At 36.1% G+C, this 13,271-nt stretch overlaps 1 protein-coding gene across 11 annotated transcripts in view; it reads right to left on the bottom strand.

The window, feature by feature from the left end:
- Nucleotides 1-13,271, bottom strand: part of MAGI2 (membrane associated guanylate kinase, WW and PDZ domain containing 2) — a 1,337,104-nt gene that overhangs the window by 843,170 nt on the left and 480,663 nt on the right. Inside the window, exon 2 of one of the 11 annotated variants that reach the window (XM_059934080.1) lies at nt 10,046-10,147. The exons of the other annotated variants lie outside the window; for them this stretch is intronic. The gene's annotated coding sequence lies outside the window, so the exon portion shown is untranslated. The remainder of the gene's footprint in view (nt 1-10,045; nt 10,148-13,271) is intronic. 11 annotated transcript variants of the gene reach the window in all.

Here is a 13,271-nt window from a genome sequence, read left to right as displayed (position 1 = left end):
TCTGTCTTCCGTCTCATCATCTCCACTTCAGGAACCAGTGTGCAAACCCTGTCCCTCCTTCTTTAGAAAAACAAAAATCCCTAAATGAATCTAGACTGGAAGCATACTGAAAGCTACTAAAATAGGTGAACATCATGTTTCTTTAGCAAAGCACAAAGACAAAATTAAATTGCACAAAAGCAGCATCAATTTTAAACTAGGCCTATATCCCTCAGACCCATTTAGTCACCTTGTTCCTGGGTTCAGTTTCATATTTAGATTTCCGATTCCTGTCTTGTTAGGTTTCAATAGTATAACTAACTGATTGGCTAATTATTCCTAGTTTGGAGTCAACTATAAACTTGGTACACTGAGTCTCTATTTTCTTATATGCTGTCAAAAAAAATGTAGATCAGATTAAGTCTCTGAGTCCAATGGCCCACTATTAATGAACTAACTAATTGGATAAACTCACTAATTGGTTCGTTCAAGCAGATACAAATCCTCTTATCTTTACTATGATCCTGTATAAATTTTTTCATTTACTCATGATAGAATATCATGAGAAATTGTCCCAAGTACCTTGATGAATTTATGTTAAATGAACCATTCCAGTAAGTCCTGAAATAAAGGAAAATTAATTTCATATCTCATAATTTTCATCCTGAGAACACTAGCTACTCATTATTGATACTGCTTTATTTTTTAAGTGCTTCACAGAATCTGTTCAAGAGTTCAATCAAGAATAAATCCAGATATCGGAAACTGTCTAGAGTTTTTGACATTCACTTTACTTTCTTACTTGAAATCACAAACCTATTTGCCCAGCTCTACTCTCCTTTCATTTGTTTACAGGATTCCTAAAAAAAAAATTCAGTTTAAATAATCACAATCACATCTGTAAGTTGAAATAACCAATGTATCTGTATGTGAAGATTTGAATTTATTTTGAACATTCAAGATTTTATATAAATATTATATATTTAGATTTTATATATATATGCCTTCAATTTTCATTCAACCCTACTTTTTTATAAGTTTATCTTTTTATTTAAATTTAATTTTATTTATTTATTTTTTATACAGCAGGTTCTAATTAGTTGTCTATTTTATACGTATTATTGTATACATGTCAAACCCAATCTCCAAATTCACCCCACCACCACCACACCCCTGCCACATTCCCCGTTGGTGGCCATATGTTTGTTCTCTACATCTGTGTCTCTATTTCTGACGTGAAAACCAGTTCATCTGTACCATTTTTCTAGATCCTACATATATGCATTAATATACGATATTTGTTTTCTCATTCTGACTTAATTCACTCTGTATGACAGTCTCTAGATTCATCCATGTCTCTACAAATGACCCAATTTCGTTCCTTTTTATGGCTGAGTAATATTCCATTGTATATATGTAACCACATCTTCTTTATCCATTTGTCTGTCGATGGGCATTTAGGTTGCTTCCAAGACGTGGCTATTGTAAATACTGCTGCAATGAACACTGGGGTGCATGTGTCTTTTGGAATTATGGTTTTCTCTGGATATATGCCCATTAGTGGGATTGCTGGGTCATATGGTAATTCTATTTTTAGTTTTTTAAGGAAACTCCATACTGTTCTCCATAGTGGCTATAAAAATTTACGTTCCCACCAACAGTGTAGGAGGCTTCGCTTTTCTCCACACCCTCTCCAGTATTTGTTGTTTGTAGATTTTCTGATGATGCCCATTCTAACCGGTGTGAGGTGATACCTCATTGTAGTTTTGATTTGCATTTCTCTAATACTTAGTGATGTTGAGAAGCTTTTCATGTGTCTCTTGGCCATCTGTATATCTTCTTTGGAGAGATGTCTATTTAGGTTTCTGCCCATTTTTGGATTGGGTTGTCTGTTTTTTTGGCTGCATGAGCTGTTTATATATTCTGGAGATTAATCCTTTGTCTGTTGATTCGTTTGCAAATATTTTCTCCCATTCTGAGGGTTGTCTTTTCCTCTTGTTTATGGTTTCCTTTGCTGTGCAGAAGCTTTTAAGTTTCATTAGGTCCCATTTGTTTACTTTTGTTTTTATTTCCATTTCTCTAGGAGGTGGGTCAAAAAGGATCTTGCTGTGATTTATGTCATAGAGTGTTCTGCCTATGTTTTCCTCTAAGGGTTTGATAGTGTCTGGCCTTACATTTAGGTCTTTAAACCACTTTGAGTTTATTTTTGTGTATGGTGTTACGGAGTGTTCTAATTTCATTCTTTTACATGTAGCTGTCCACTTTTCCCAGCACCACTTATTGAAGAGGCTGTCTTTTCCCCATTGCATATCCTTTCCTCCTTTGTCATACATTAGTTGACCACAGGTGTGTGGGTTTATCTCTGGGTTTTCTATCCTGTTCCATTGATCTATATTTCTGTTTTTGTGCCAGTACCATACTGTCTTGATTACTGTAGCTTTGTAGTATAGTCTGAAGTCAGGGAGCCTGATTCCTCCAGCTCCGTTTTCCTTTCTCAAGATTGCTTTGGCTATTTGGGTCTTTTGTGTCTCCATACAAATTTTAAGATTTTTTGTTCTAGTTCTGTAAAAACATGCCATTGGTAATTTGATAGGTATTACATTGAATCTGTAGATTGCTTTGGGTAGCATAGTCATTTTCACAATATTGATTCTTCCAATCCAAGAACAGCTTGTTATCTCTCCACCTGTTTCTGTCATCGTTGATTTCCTTCATTAGTGTCTTATAGTTTTCTGAGTACAGGTCTTTTACCTCCTTAGGTAGGGTTATTCCTAGTTATTTTATTCTTTTTGTTGCAGTGGTAAATGGGATTGTTTCCTTAATTTCTCTTTTTGATCTTCCATTGTTAGTGTATAGGATTGCAAGAGATTTCTGTGCATTAATTTTGCATCCTGCAACTTCATCATATCCATTGATTAGCTGTAGTAGTTTTCTGGTGGCATCCTTAGGATTCTCTATGTATAGTATTATGTCATCTGCAAACAGTGACAGTTTTATTTCTTCTTTCCCAATTTGTATTCATTTTATTTCATTTTCTTCATTGATTGCCATGGCTAGGACTTCCAAAACTATGTTGAATAATAGTGGTGAGAGTGGACATCCTTGTGTTGTTCCTGATCTTAGAGGAAATGCTATCAGTTTTTCACCATTGAGAATGATGTTCGCTGTGGGTTTGTCGTATACGGCCTTATTATGTTGAGGTAGGTTCCCTCTATGCCCACTTTCTGAAGAGTTTTTTTTATCATAAATGGGTGTTGAATTTTGTCAAAAGCTTTTTCTGCATCTATTGAGATGATCATATGGTTCTTATGCTTCAATTTGTTAATATGGTGTATCACATTGATTGATTTGCATATATTGAAGAATCCTTGCATCCCTGGGATAAATCCCACTTGATCATGGTGTATGATCCTTTTAATGTGTTGTTGGATTCTGTTTGCTAGTATTTTGTTGAGGATTTTTGCATCTATATTCATCAGTGATATTGGTCTGTAATTTTCTTTTTTTGTAGTATCTCTGTCTGGTTTTGGTATCAGGGTGATGGTGGCCTCATAGAATGAGTTTGGGAGTGTTCCTTCCTCTGTTATATCTTGGAAGAATTTGAGAAGGATGGGTGTTAGCTCTTCTCTAAATGTTTGATAGAATTCACCTGTGAAGCCATCTGGTCCTGGACTTTTATTTGTTGGAAGATTTTTAATCACAGTTTCAATTTCATTACTTGTGATTGGTCTGTTCATATTTTCTATTTCTTCCTGGTTCAGCCTTGGAAGGTTATACCTTTCTCAGAATTTCTCCATTTCTTCCAGGTTGTCCATTTTATTGGCATAAAGTTGCTTGTAGTAGTCTCTTAGGATGCTTTGTATTTCTGTGGTGTCTATTGTAACTTCTCCTTTTTCATTTCTAATTTTATTGATTTGAGTCCTCTCCCTCTTTTTCTTGATGATTCTGGCTAAAGGTTTATCAATTTTGTTTATCTTCTCAAAGAACCAGCTTTTAGTTGTATTGATCTTTGCTATTGTTTACTTTGTTTCTATTTCATTTATTTCTGCTCTGATCTTTATGATTTCTTTCCTTCTGCTAACTTTGGGTTTTGTTTCTTCTTCTTTCTCTCATTCCTTTAGGTGTAAGGTTAGATTGTTTACTTGAGATTTTTCTTGTTTCTTGAGGTAGGGTTGTATTGCTATAAACTTCCCTCTTAGAACTGCTTTTGCTGAATCCCATAGGTTTTGGAACGTCGTGTTTTCATTGTCATTTGTCTCTAGGTAATTTTTGATTTCCTCTTTGATTTCTTGAGTGATCTCTTCGTTATTTAGTAATGTATTGTTCAGCCTCCATGTGTTTTTCTTTTAAATGTTTTTTTCCCTGTAATTGATTTCTAATCTCATAGTGTTGTGGTCAGAAAAGATGCTTGATATGATTTCAATTTTCTTAAATTTACCGAGGCTTGATTTGTGAACCAAGATGTGATCTATCCTGGGGAATGTTCTGTGTGCACTTGAGAAGAAAGTGTAATCTGCTGTTTTTGGATGGAATGTCCTAAAAATATCAATTAAATCTATCTGGTCTGTTGTGTCATTTAAAGCTTGTGTTTCCTTATTTATTTTCATTTTGGATGATCTGTCCATCGGTGTAAGTGAGGTGTTAAAGTCCCCCACTATTATTGTGTTACTGTCGATTTCCTATTTTATAGCTCTTAGCAGTTGCCTTATGCATTGAGGTGCTCCGATGTTGGTTGCTTATATATTTATAATTGTTATATCTTCTTCTTAGATTGATCCCTTGATCATTTGTAGTGTCCTTGCTTGCCTCTTGTAACATTCTTTATTTTAAAGTCTATTTTATCTGATATGAGTATTGCTACTCCAGCTTTCTTTTGATTACCATTTGCATGGAATATCTTGTTCCATCCCCTCACCTTCAGTCTGTATGTGTCCCTAGGTCTGAAATGGGTCTCTTGTAGACAGCATACATATGGTTCTTGTTTTTGTTTCCATTCAGCAAGCCTGTGTCTTTTGGTTGCAGCATTTAATCCATTTACATTTAAGGTAATTATTTATATGTATGTTCGTATTACCATTTTCTTAATTGTTTTGGTTTGTTTTTGTAAGTCCTTTTCTTCTCTTGTGTTACAGAAGTTCCTTAAGCATTTGTTGTAGAGCTGGTTTGGTGGTGCTGAATTATCTTACCTGCTGCTTGTCTGTAAAACTTTTGATTTCTCTGTCAAATCTGAATGAGATCCTTGCCAGGTAGAGTTATCTTGGTTGTAGGTTCTTCCCTTTCATCACTTTAAATATGTCATGCCACTCCCTTCTGGCTTGTAGAGTTTCTTCTGAGAAATCAGCTGTTAATCTTATGGGAGTTCGCTTGTATGTTAATTGTCGTTTTTCCCTTGTTGCTTTCAGTAATTTTTCTTTGTCTTTAATATTTGTCAATTTGATTACTATTTGTCTCGGCATTTTTCTCCTTGCCTTTATCCTGCCTGGGACTCTCTGCACTTCCTGGACTTGGGTAGCTATTTCCCTTCCCATGTTAGGGACGTTTTCCACTATAATCTTTTCAAATATATTCTTGGGTCATTTCTCTCTCTCTTCTCCTTCTGGGACCCCTATAATGTGAATGTTGGTGCATTTAATGTTGTCCCAGAGGTCTCTTAGTCTGTCTTCATTTCTTTTCATTGTTTTTTCTTTATTCTGTTCCATAGTAGTGAATTCCACCATTATGTCTTCCACTTTACTTATCCGTTCTTCTGCCTCAGTTATTCTGCTATTGATTCTTTCTAGTGTATTTTTCATTTCATTTATTGTATTATTCATCTTTGTTTGTTCTTTAATTCTTCTAGGTCTTTGTTAAACATTTCTTGCATCTTCTCAATCTTTGCCTTCATTCTTTTTCTGAGGTCCTAGATCATCTTCACTATCATTATTCAGAATTCTTTTTCTGGAAGGTTGCCTATCTCCACTTCATTTTGTTGTTTTTCTGTGGTTTTATCTTGTTTCTTCACCTGGTACATAGTCCTCTGCCTTTTCATTTTGTCTCTCTTTCTGTGAATGTGGTTTTTGTTCCACAGGCTGCAGAATTGTAGTTCTTCTTGCTTCTGCTGTCTGCCTTCTGGTGGATGAGGGTATCTAAGAGGCTTTTGCAACCTTGCTGATGGGAGGGACTGGTGGTGGGTAGAGGTGGGTGTTGCTGTGGTGGGCAGAGCTCAGTAAAACTTTAATCTGCTTGTCTGCAGATGGGTGTGGCGGGCTTCCCTCCCTGTTGGTTGTTTTGCATGAGGTGACCCAGCACTGGAGCCTATCTGGCTCTTTGGTGGGGCTAATGGCAGACTCTGGGAGAGCTCACACCAAGGAGTAATTCCCAGAACTTCTGTTGCCAGTGTCCTTATCCCCGTGGTGAGCCACGGTCACCCCATGCCTATGCAGGAGACCCTCCAACGCTAGCAGGTAGGTCTGGTTCAGTGTCCTATGGGGTCACTGCTCCTTCCCCTGGGTCCTGATGCACACACTACTTTGTGTGTTCCCTCCAAGAGTGGTCTCTGTTTCCCCCAGTCCTCTGAAAGTCCAGTAATCAAATCCCGCTAGGCTTCAAAGTCTGATTCTTTCTGAATTCCTCCTCCCGTTGCTGGACCCACAAGTTGTGAAGCCTGACGTGGGGCTCCGAACCTCCACTCCAGTGGGTAGACTTCTGTGGTATATGTGTTCTCCAGTTTGTGAGTCACCCACCCAGCAGTTATGGGATTTGATTTTATTGTGATTGCGCCCTTCCTACCATCTCACTGTGGCTTCTCCTTTGCCTTTGGATGTGGAGTACCTTTTTAGGTGAGTTCCAGTGTTTCCCTGTCGATGATTGTTCAGCAGTGAGTTGTGATTCTGGTGCTCTTGCTAGAGCGAGTGAGTTCAGTCCTTCTCCTCTGCCATCTTGAACCAATCTCCCTCAACCCTGCTCATTATATGATTTATTCTCTTTGAACTGGTGTGCCTCTAACATTTTGGGACACTGATGCAAGATTACATTTGGAAGTCCACATACCACGATTGAACACCTAAATGTTAAATGGAGCTGACTGTTAAAGTACTATGTTAAAACTCCTACTTTCATGAATGCACCTTGAAACCATCCTGAACAGCCTGGGCCCCTTAGAGTTGTGTGCCATTTCCCCACCCCCAGATCTGTCCACCCTGGACAGCTGCCTACACACATATGTATAAACACCTCTACCCACACACCCGAGATCTGTCCACACATTCTATCTTCTGCAAGTAGCTACCCCAGAGAAATTGAACCCAAGGGAGAGGTCTGACCATGTCCTCAAATGGGCTTGGGACCATTTGTTTAGTAATTTTGGAGCATGAGCAGAAGAGAGGGCATGGTCTCCCTGTGGGTACATGGATTCCTGGCTCAGGGCAGAGAAGCCTCTCTTGTGTAGGTCTAAGGACTGCACTGCCTTTGCAGTTGAAGAATGCATCTTCCTCTTTGTTTTCTATTTATTTCAATCTTTGATTCTTTTATTGTTCTTGATCATTTCCTCCAAAACCTAGCTGGAAACATGTGTTTCCTTTAGAATTTTACATAATGCTTACTCTGGGCTTTGTTTGCTTTGAACATTCTTTTATTTATTTATTTATTGAACTACCATTTATTTATTTATTTATTTAGGCACGCAGGATCTTCACTGAGGCAGGCGGGATCTTCTCGTTGCAGCACAGGGCTTCTCTCTAGTTGTGGTATGCGGGTTTTCTCTCTCTAGTTGTGGCGCTCAGGCTCCACAGCACGTGGGCTCTGTAGTTTTTGTCATGCAGGCTCTCTCTTTGAGGCGCGCGAGCTCAGTAGTTGTGGCGCATGGGCTTAGTTGCTCCATGGCACGTGGGATCTTAGTTCCCTGACCAGGGATCGAACCTGCGTTCCCTGCATTGGAAGGCGGATTCTTTACCACTGGACCACCAGGGAGGTCCCTGAACATTCTTTTAGAATTGAGAACCTCTTCTGCATTCACCCCTTATTGTTGTCTCTCTTTCCGTTTTTATACATGATTTCCCTCCTACTATTACACACACAGATAGACATAACTACCATTTACTGTTTTCCAGAATAGTTGATGCATATTGGATTAATATTCAAGCATCTTGCTTCTAATCCTCAACATAACATTCACCAGCCACATCATCTCAGGATCTCTAGCTACATTTATTGTTTAGTATTTAAAAAATGATGATTGCCATCCTATCTTCACAAGATTGTTTTAAGGATAAAATAAGAGAATATATGAGAAAGTAATATTTGAAAACCGTGAAATGTCATGGAAATGAATGGAATTACTGTGGCCACCATTATAAACTTGCCTTAATAATTAAGAAGTATTGTTCTCCAAAACTACTCACCTGCTCCCTACTCACCTCCTTCTGAAGTATAATTTGGCTTTTTTTTTTGTTTGTTTGTAATATTGGTCTGTGCTTATTCTTAGAATGCATAGATATTATTTATTATTATCAACAGAAATATTGAGCTAAAAGTAAGCTCTGTCTTTATTGGCCCATTTATCAATATGCAATATAAATTTAAATAAGCCAAATGTGCACATAACAAAAATTCACATATAAAGGAACAAAAGAGGACAGAAATATTACCATTAGTCATCTAGGATTTTACTCTGATTTCTCCTGTGCTACATGTATTATTATTATTTATACTAAACAATCTATGTGTTTAAGTTAGTTTTATTATTCATATGTATAGTTAACAATCCTGAAATTAAGTGTAAGTTCCCTGAGAAAGGTCTTTTCTTTAGTATGCTCTTACCTCTTTAAAACGCTACAGTATGGAATTTAGATTCTCTTAACCCTGACTAAAAACATCTGTAACCAAAGATGAAAACTTACACAGGAAAATTTCCCTTCCAAAAGTTTGGCAAAAGTTTTCTAGATGTTCGTCCAAGGTGTCGCTGGTTGTGAATTTACCAGTAGTCCCTCACTTTTCCTATGCCTGAACAGACCAGTGAAGTTTGTCCAGGAAAGTTTTCTTAGTTATTTCTTATACTGGGTGACCCACATTTATGAATGAGGAGCCTCAGCTATATCATGTCTATGGCTACAGGCTAAAATATCTTTATCTTCCCATTTCATTCATGAGCCTTCTGTCCTTACCAGTCACAAACCATGCTATCTCAGCCACAGAGTTAATTTGATGTTCTTAACTGATCCTGATATAATAAACAATAAGGAAATTAATAATGCTCGCTGTTTACACAATCACTTTATCCAGGAAACGGTGTCAAGTTTGCTATGGTGCATTACCATCTGGGACTAATAGGACTATTTTGCTAAAATACTACACACACTGTCCCCTTTATATCACAAAGTTACCAGAAAAGTTTACAACACTTTACTAAAAAGTGCCTAGAATAAGAGTTATTTTAATACGCTAAAGTGAAGATAGAAAGGCAAAATTTGACGAGACCTAATTTTAAATCACTGTCAACTTTTTCAGTCAGTACTAACAATGTTAGAATGAACAAACTGATTATAAAGTGCTTGAAATCTAGAGTATTTGAAATCTTAGCTCAAACATTTAGACAAAAGATTTTTATGTGGATCCAAATACACTTGTGTTGAAGTGGCTATAAAGAATTTAATTAATTATGAATAACTCAAAATATGATAGCACTGTTTTTTATTTACCTTTTACCCATATGGGTTTTTTTTTTTCTGTTATATGAGTGCAAAGGAGGCAGAACAAATGGGAAGAAGAAGCCTGAGGTGCAATGGAGGGAAAGCCTCTCTGTCTTCTGTCCCCCAAATTCTGTAAACCACTCTTTCTAGTTGCCTGATTAAGCTGTGGACTTTGCTCATAAGTAAATATGGACCCACTGGCTATAAGATGGGTCATTCTTAGAGCTGACAGAGGCTGGAGTTATTTTGTGTAAAGCATTTCACCAAGCACATCCCTAAGAAAATACTCAGGTCAAGCGTTCCTGTTTGCCCACTTTTAGCTCTAAAGGAAAATGTACTCTTTATATGTCTTTTTAATTTGTCCCAATTCTAAGGCATAGCAGAATTTGCAGAATTCCTACCTTTCACAAACACTGAGCTGGATATTCGATCCCTGGAAGATGTGAGTGTTCATGTAGGGTTGGGTGCAGAGGCGAGTACAGTGTTCATTTGATGGGAAGGAGCTATAAAGGGTAAAAGTTAAGATTTTGATTTAATCATGTTAAACATCCAAACTTGATATTTTCAGTTACACAGTGTATTTTTGCCTGAATAATCTCGACTTGGCTTTGTGTCTTATAAACGTGATACTATCAACTAAAAAATACGAAATTTTAATAGAAGATGCTTCATCTGGGCTTAACAAATTAGCACCTTTCAGGTAACAGGTTTATCCTTATAACAACAGTTTTAAGGTGCCTGAGATAATATCTAAATTGTTCTGAATTGTTTAAGGTGGTTTTATATGTGGCCCCCAAACGAAGATACCTCATACTTTCACTTACACACTGACATACACACGCACACACACACAAACCATTCAACAGCACTGATGAGAAATCATGTTTATCATCCATACATTAGCCATTGAAAATTAATTGTACATTTTAAATATACATTGCCAAACTAGATTGGCATCCAAATGAATACTTAGATCATTGGTCTTACAAGAAGCACATTCCTCTGGTGAATGGGTTAAACTGCCGCTGTCAGATTGAATATAATTAGCCTTGCTGATATGCAAAGAATTGCTCTGTCAGGAAATGTCACTGTCATTGAGTGCTGTTCCTTGTCTGCATTCAATTCTCTGTCTGGCTCAGAAAATTTTAATAACAGGTTGGAATTCACATGTAAAATTTTCACCAATTTTCATAAAAATACCTTATTTCATTTTCATTTTGCTCTCACATAATATTTGGTTGTCATAAAATAGGATAATAAACACATCTTATTTCCTTAAATTTCATTGCCTTTTGTCCTTTGAAGATAGACACTTATAGTTCATTTTTTCCCTTAGTACTTTTCAAATTTTTAATGGGAGTTTAAATTTCATTGAAAGTGACAAAAGAAGAGAAGGGGCAGTGAGATGCAGGAAGTTGAAGAAACAGAGAAGAGGAAAGTTACCTCCCCTGTGTCTTCAAGGAAAGGAGACTTCTTTAATCTTAGGTGCCCCAGGAACATGAAACTAGTGCTTAAATTTCAAAAACCACCTTTAATCAACAAAAATTTTAGTTTAAAGATGGTCATTAATCAGGGCCCTGTGCAATCAAGAGAGTCAGATGCTTTCATTACATAATATACTTGAGTATAAATCTAGAATCTGTCTTCAGTCTTTTAAAAAATCCTTTGTAGGAAACTCAAAGTATTGAGGGCAGAGGTGTTGTTTTAATCTCTTCTTTAAGTTGCAGTGTATAATTTTAGCATAAGAGAGAAGCTGTGGGATTTTAAAAATTAGTTGCATAGTGTCAAAAAAGAGGACTCAAAATTAAGGATTTCTAGCAAGCAACAGTGTAAGAATAAGGAATTTTTTGTGAAGACACTTAGTCAAGGGGGACTGAAAAGCAAATTTGACTGAGGAAAAATAAATGGTTGAAACTGAAATTGAAATTGTGAAATATTGATGATTACAAACAGAAGGGGGTGGTTCCTGATATTTGGTTATTCTAGAAAGAATCAATAAGGAAGATGGGTGGGATACGTTTGTTGTCTCAAATATTTATAAAGTAACACACAGAGAATGGATAATAAAAAAAGAAATTTTAACACAAAAAGAGAACAGTTTTTCCCAGTTTTATTGCAACAAGAGCCTGCAATGTAAGAGGAAAACATAGTCCTTAGGATATAAAGGAAGCAGCACATTTGAGAAGGATCTACTATAGCCTACAGAAACAGATTTGTAAAAACTTATGCTTTGGCCTTAAAATACATTTAAACATGACTTCCATGGGGGACAAAGAAGCATGGTAGGATTGATAATAAGAGAGTGACCAAGATTAGAAGATGAAGAAGATGAGAAGTGAATGCACTGATATAAGAAAAACTGAAGAGTAACTAAAATTCAATAGCAGAATTTTAATTTTCATGAGAAGCATTGCAAACAGATTATATACTGCAGAAATGTCAATGATTGATGTAGAAAACAACAATGGAAAGCAAATTTTGAATGCAAATAAAAAATACATTTAAATTATGAGAAATATTATAATTTAAAGTGGATTAGTAAGTCTGAAGAATAGTCAGGAACAAACTGAGAAACGGTAAAATAGCTAACACTGAATGTCTACCACGTACCAGGCATTCTTCTAATTAACTCATTTGAATCTCATATAAACCTATTAATTGTTATACTACTACATCCACTTTACAAGTGAGGAAACCGAGGGACAGAGAGGGTATGTAACATGCCCAAAGTCACAGAGTAAGTAAGTGGAAGAGCAAGGCTTCCAATGTATTCTGGCTCCAGAGCCCTTTATGTATAACCATATGTTATGCCTCACACAAAGGTGAAAGAAAAATTATCAAACTATTAAACTTACCTATTCTCAAAAAGGACCACAGTATCAGACAAAAAGGATTTTTCAGGTATCATGAACAATATAAAATGATATTAGCAAATATTTCTTGAAGAATAATTAGAATTTTATAGGATACAAAGATTTACATGCATCAGAAAAAAAATAAATAAAACAAAGTATGCCGCCTAAGTGAAACAAAGTTCAGGTTGATTTCACACTTTCCAGAACATTAAACTCTGGAAAACAAGGACATAATATACAAACTTTTAAAGCACTAAGGTTGTCACCAATATTTATAATATCTAGAGAAATTACCACTTGTATGTGAATTTGGCAGGAAAACAATTAGAAATAAGCAACGTCTTAGTGAATTTTGTAATTATAAATCTTACTGTGAAAAGAAAAACAAACCTAACAATTCAATTTTTTTTAAAGCCTAATAATTAAAGAAGATTAGGATTAGAAATCATTATAAATACTGTAACATACACCAGTATATGACTAAAAAATATAAGTATTAAAATTAATTCTAGAACTTGTTCAATGTCAACTACTCCCTTACACACAACACACACACACACACACACGAATCCCTCCTTTCTTCTTTTCTTTTGAAAAAGCTTTTTTCTTTCAGCTGGATTTTCTCAAAGCATACTTATGACTACATTCACCTCCCTTCCTCCCAAAGAAAGCCAGAATTTAAAAAGACAAACTGTTTTTTCCCTAGAGATTCTTGTGCTACATGCTAAAAAACGCAGAAACAAAATCTAGAGATTGAAAAAAGAAAGCTGCT

The sequence above is a fragment of the Balaenoptera ricei genome, chromosome 9 (assembly GCF_028023285.1).
Source record: "Balaenoptera ricei isolate mBalRic1 chromosome 9, mBalRic1.hap2, whole genome shotgun sequence".
Classification (NCBI taxonomy): Eukaryota; Metazoa; Chordata; class Mammalia; order Artiodactyla; family Balaenopteridae; genus Balaenoptera; species Balaenoptera ricei.
Note: the sequence above shows the minus strand (reverse complement) of the source record. Positions and strands in the feature narration are given on the sequence as shown.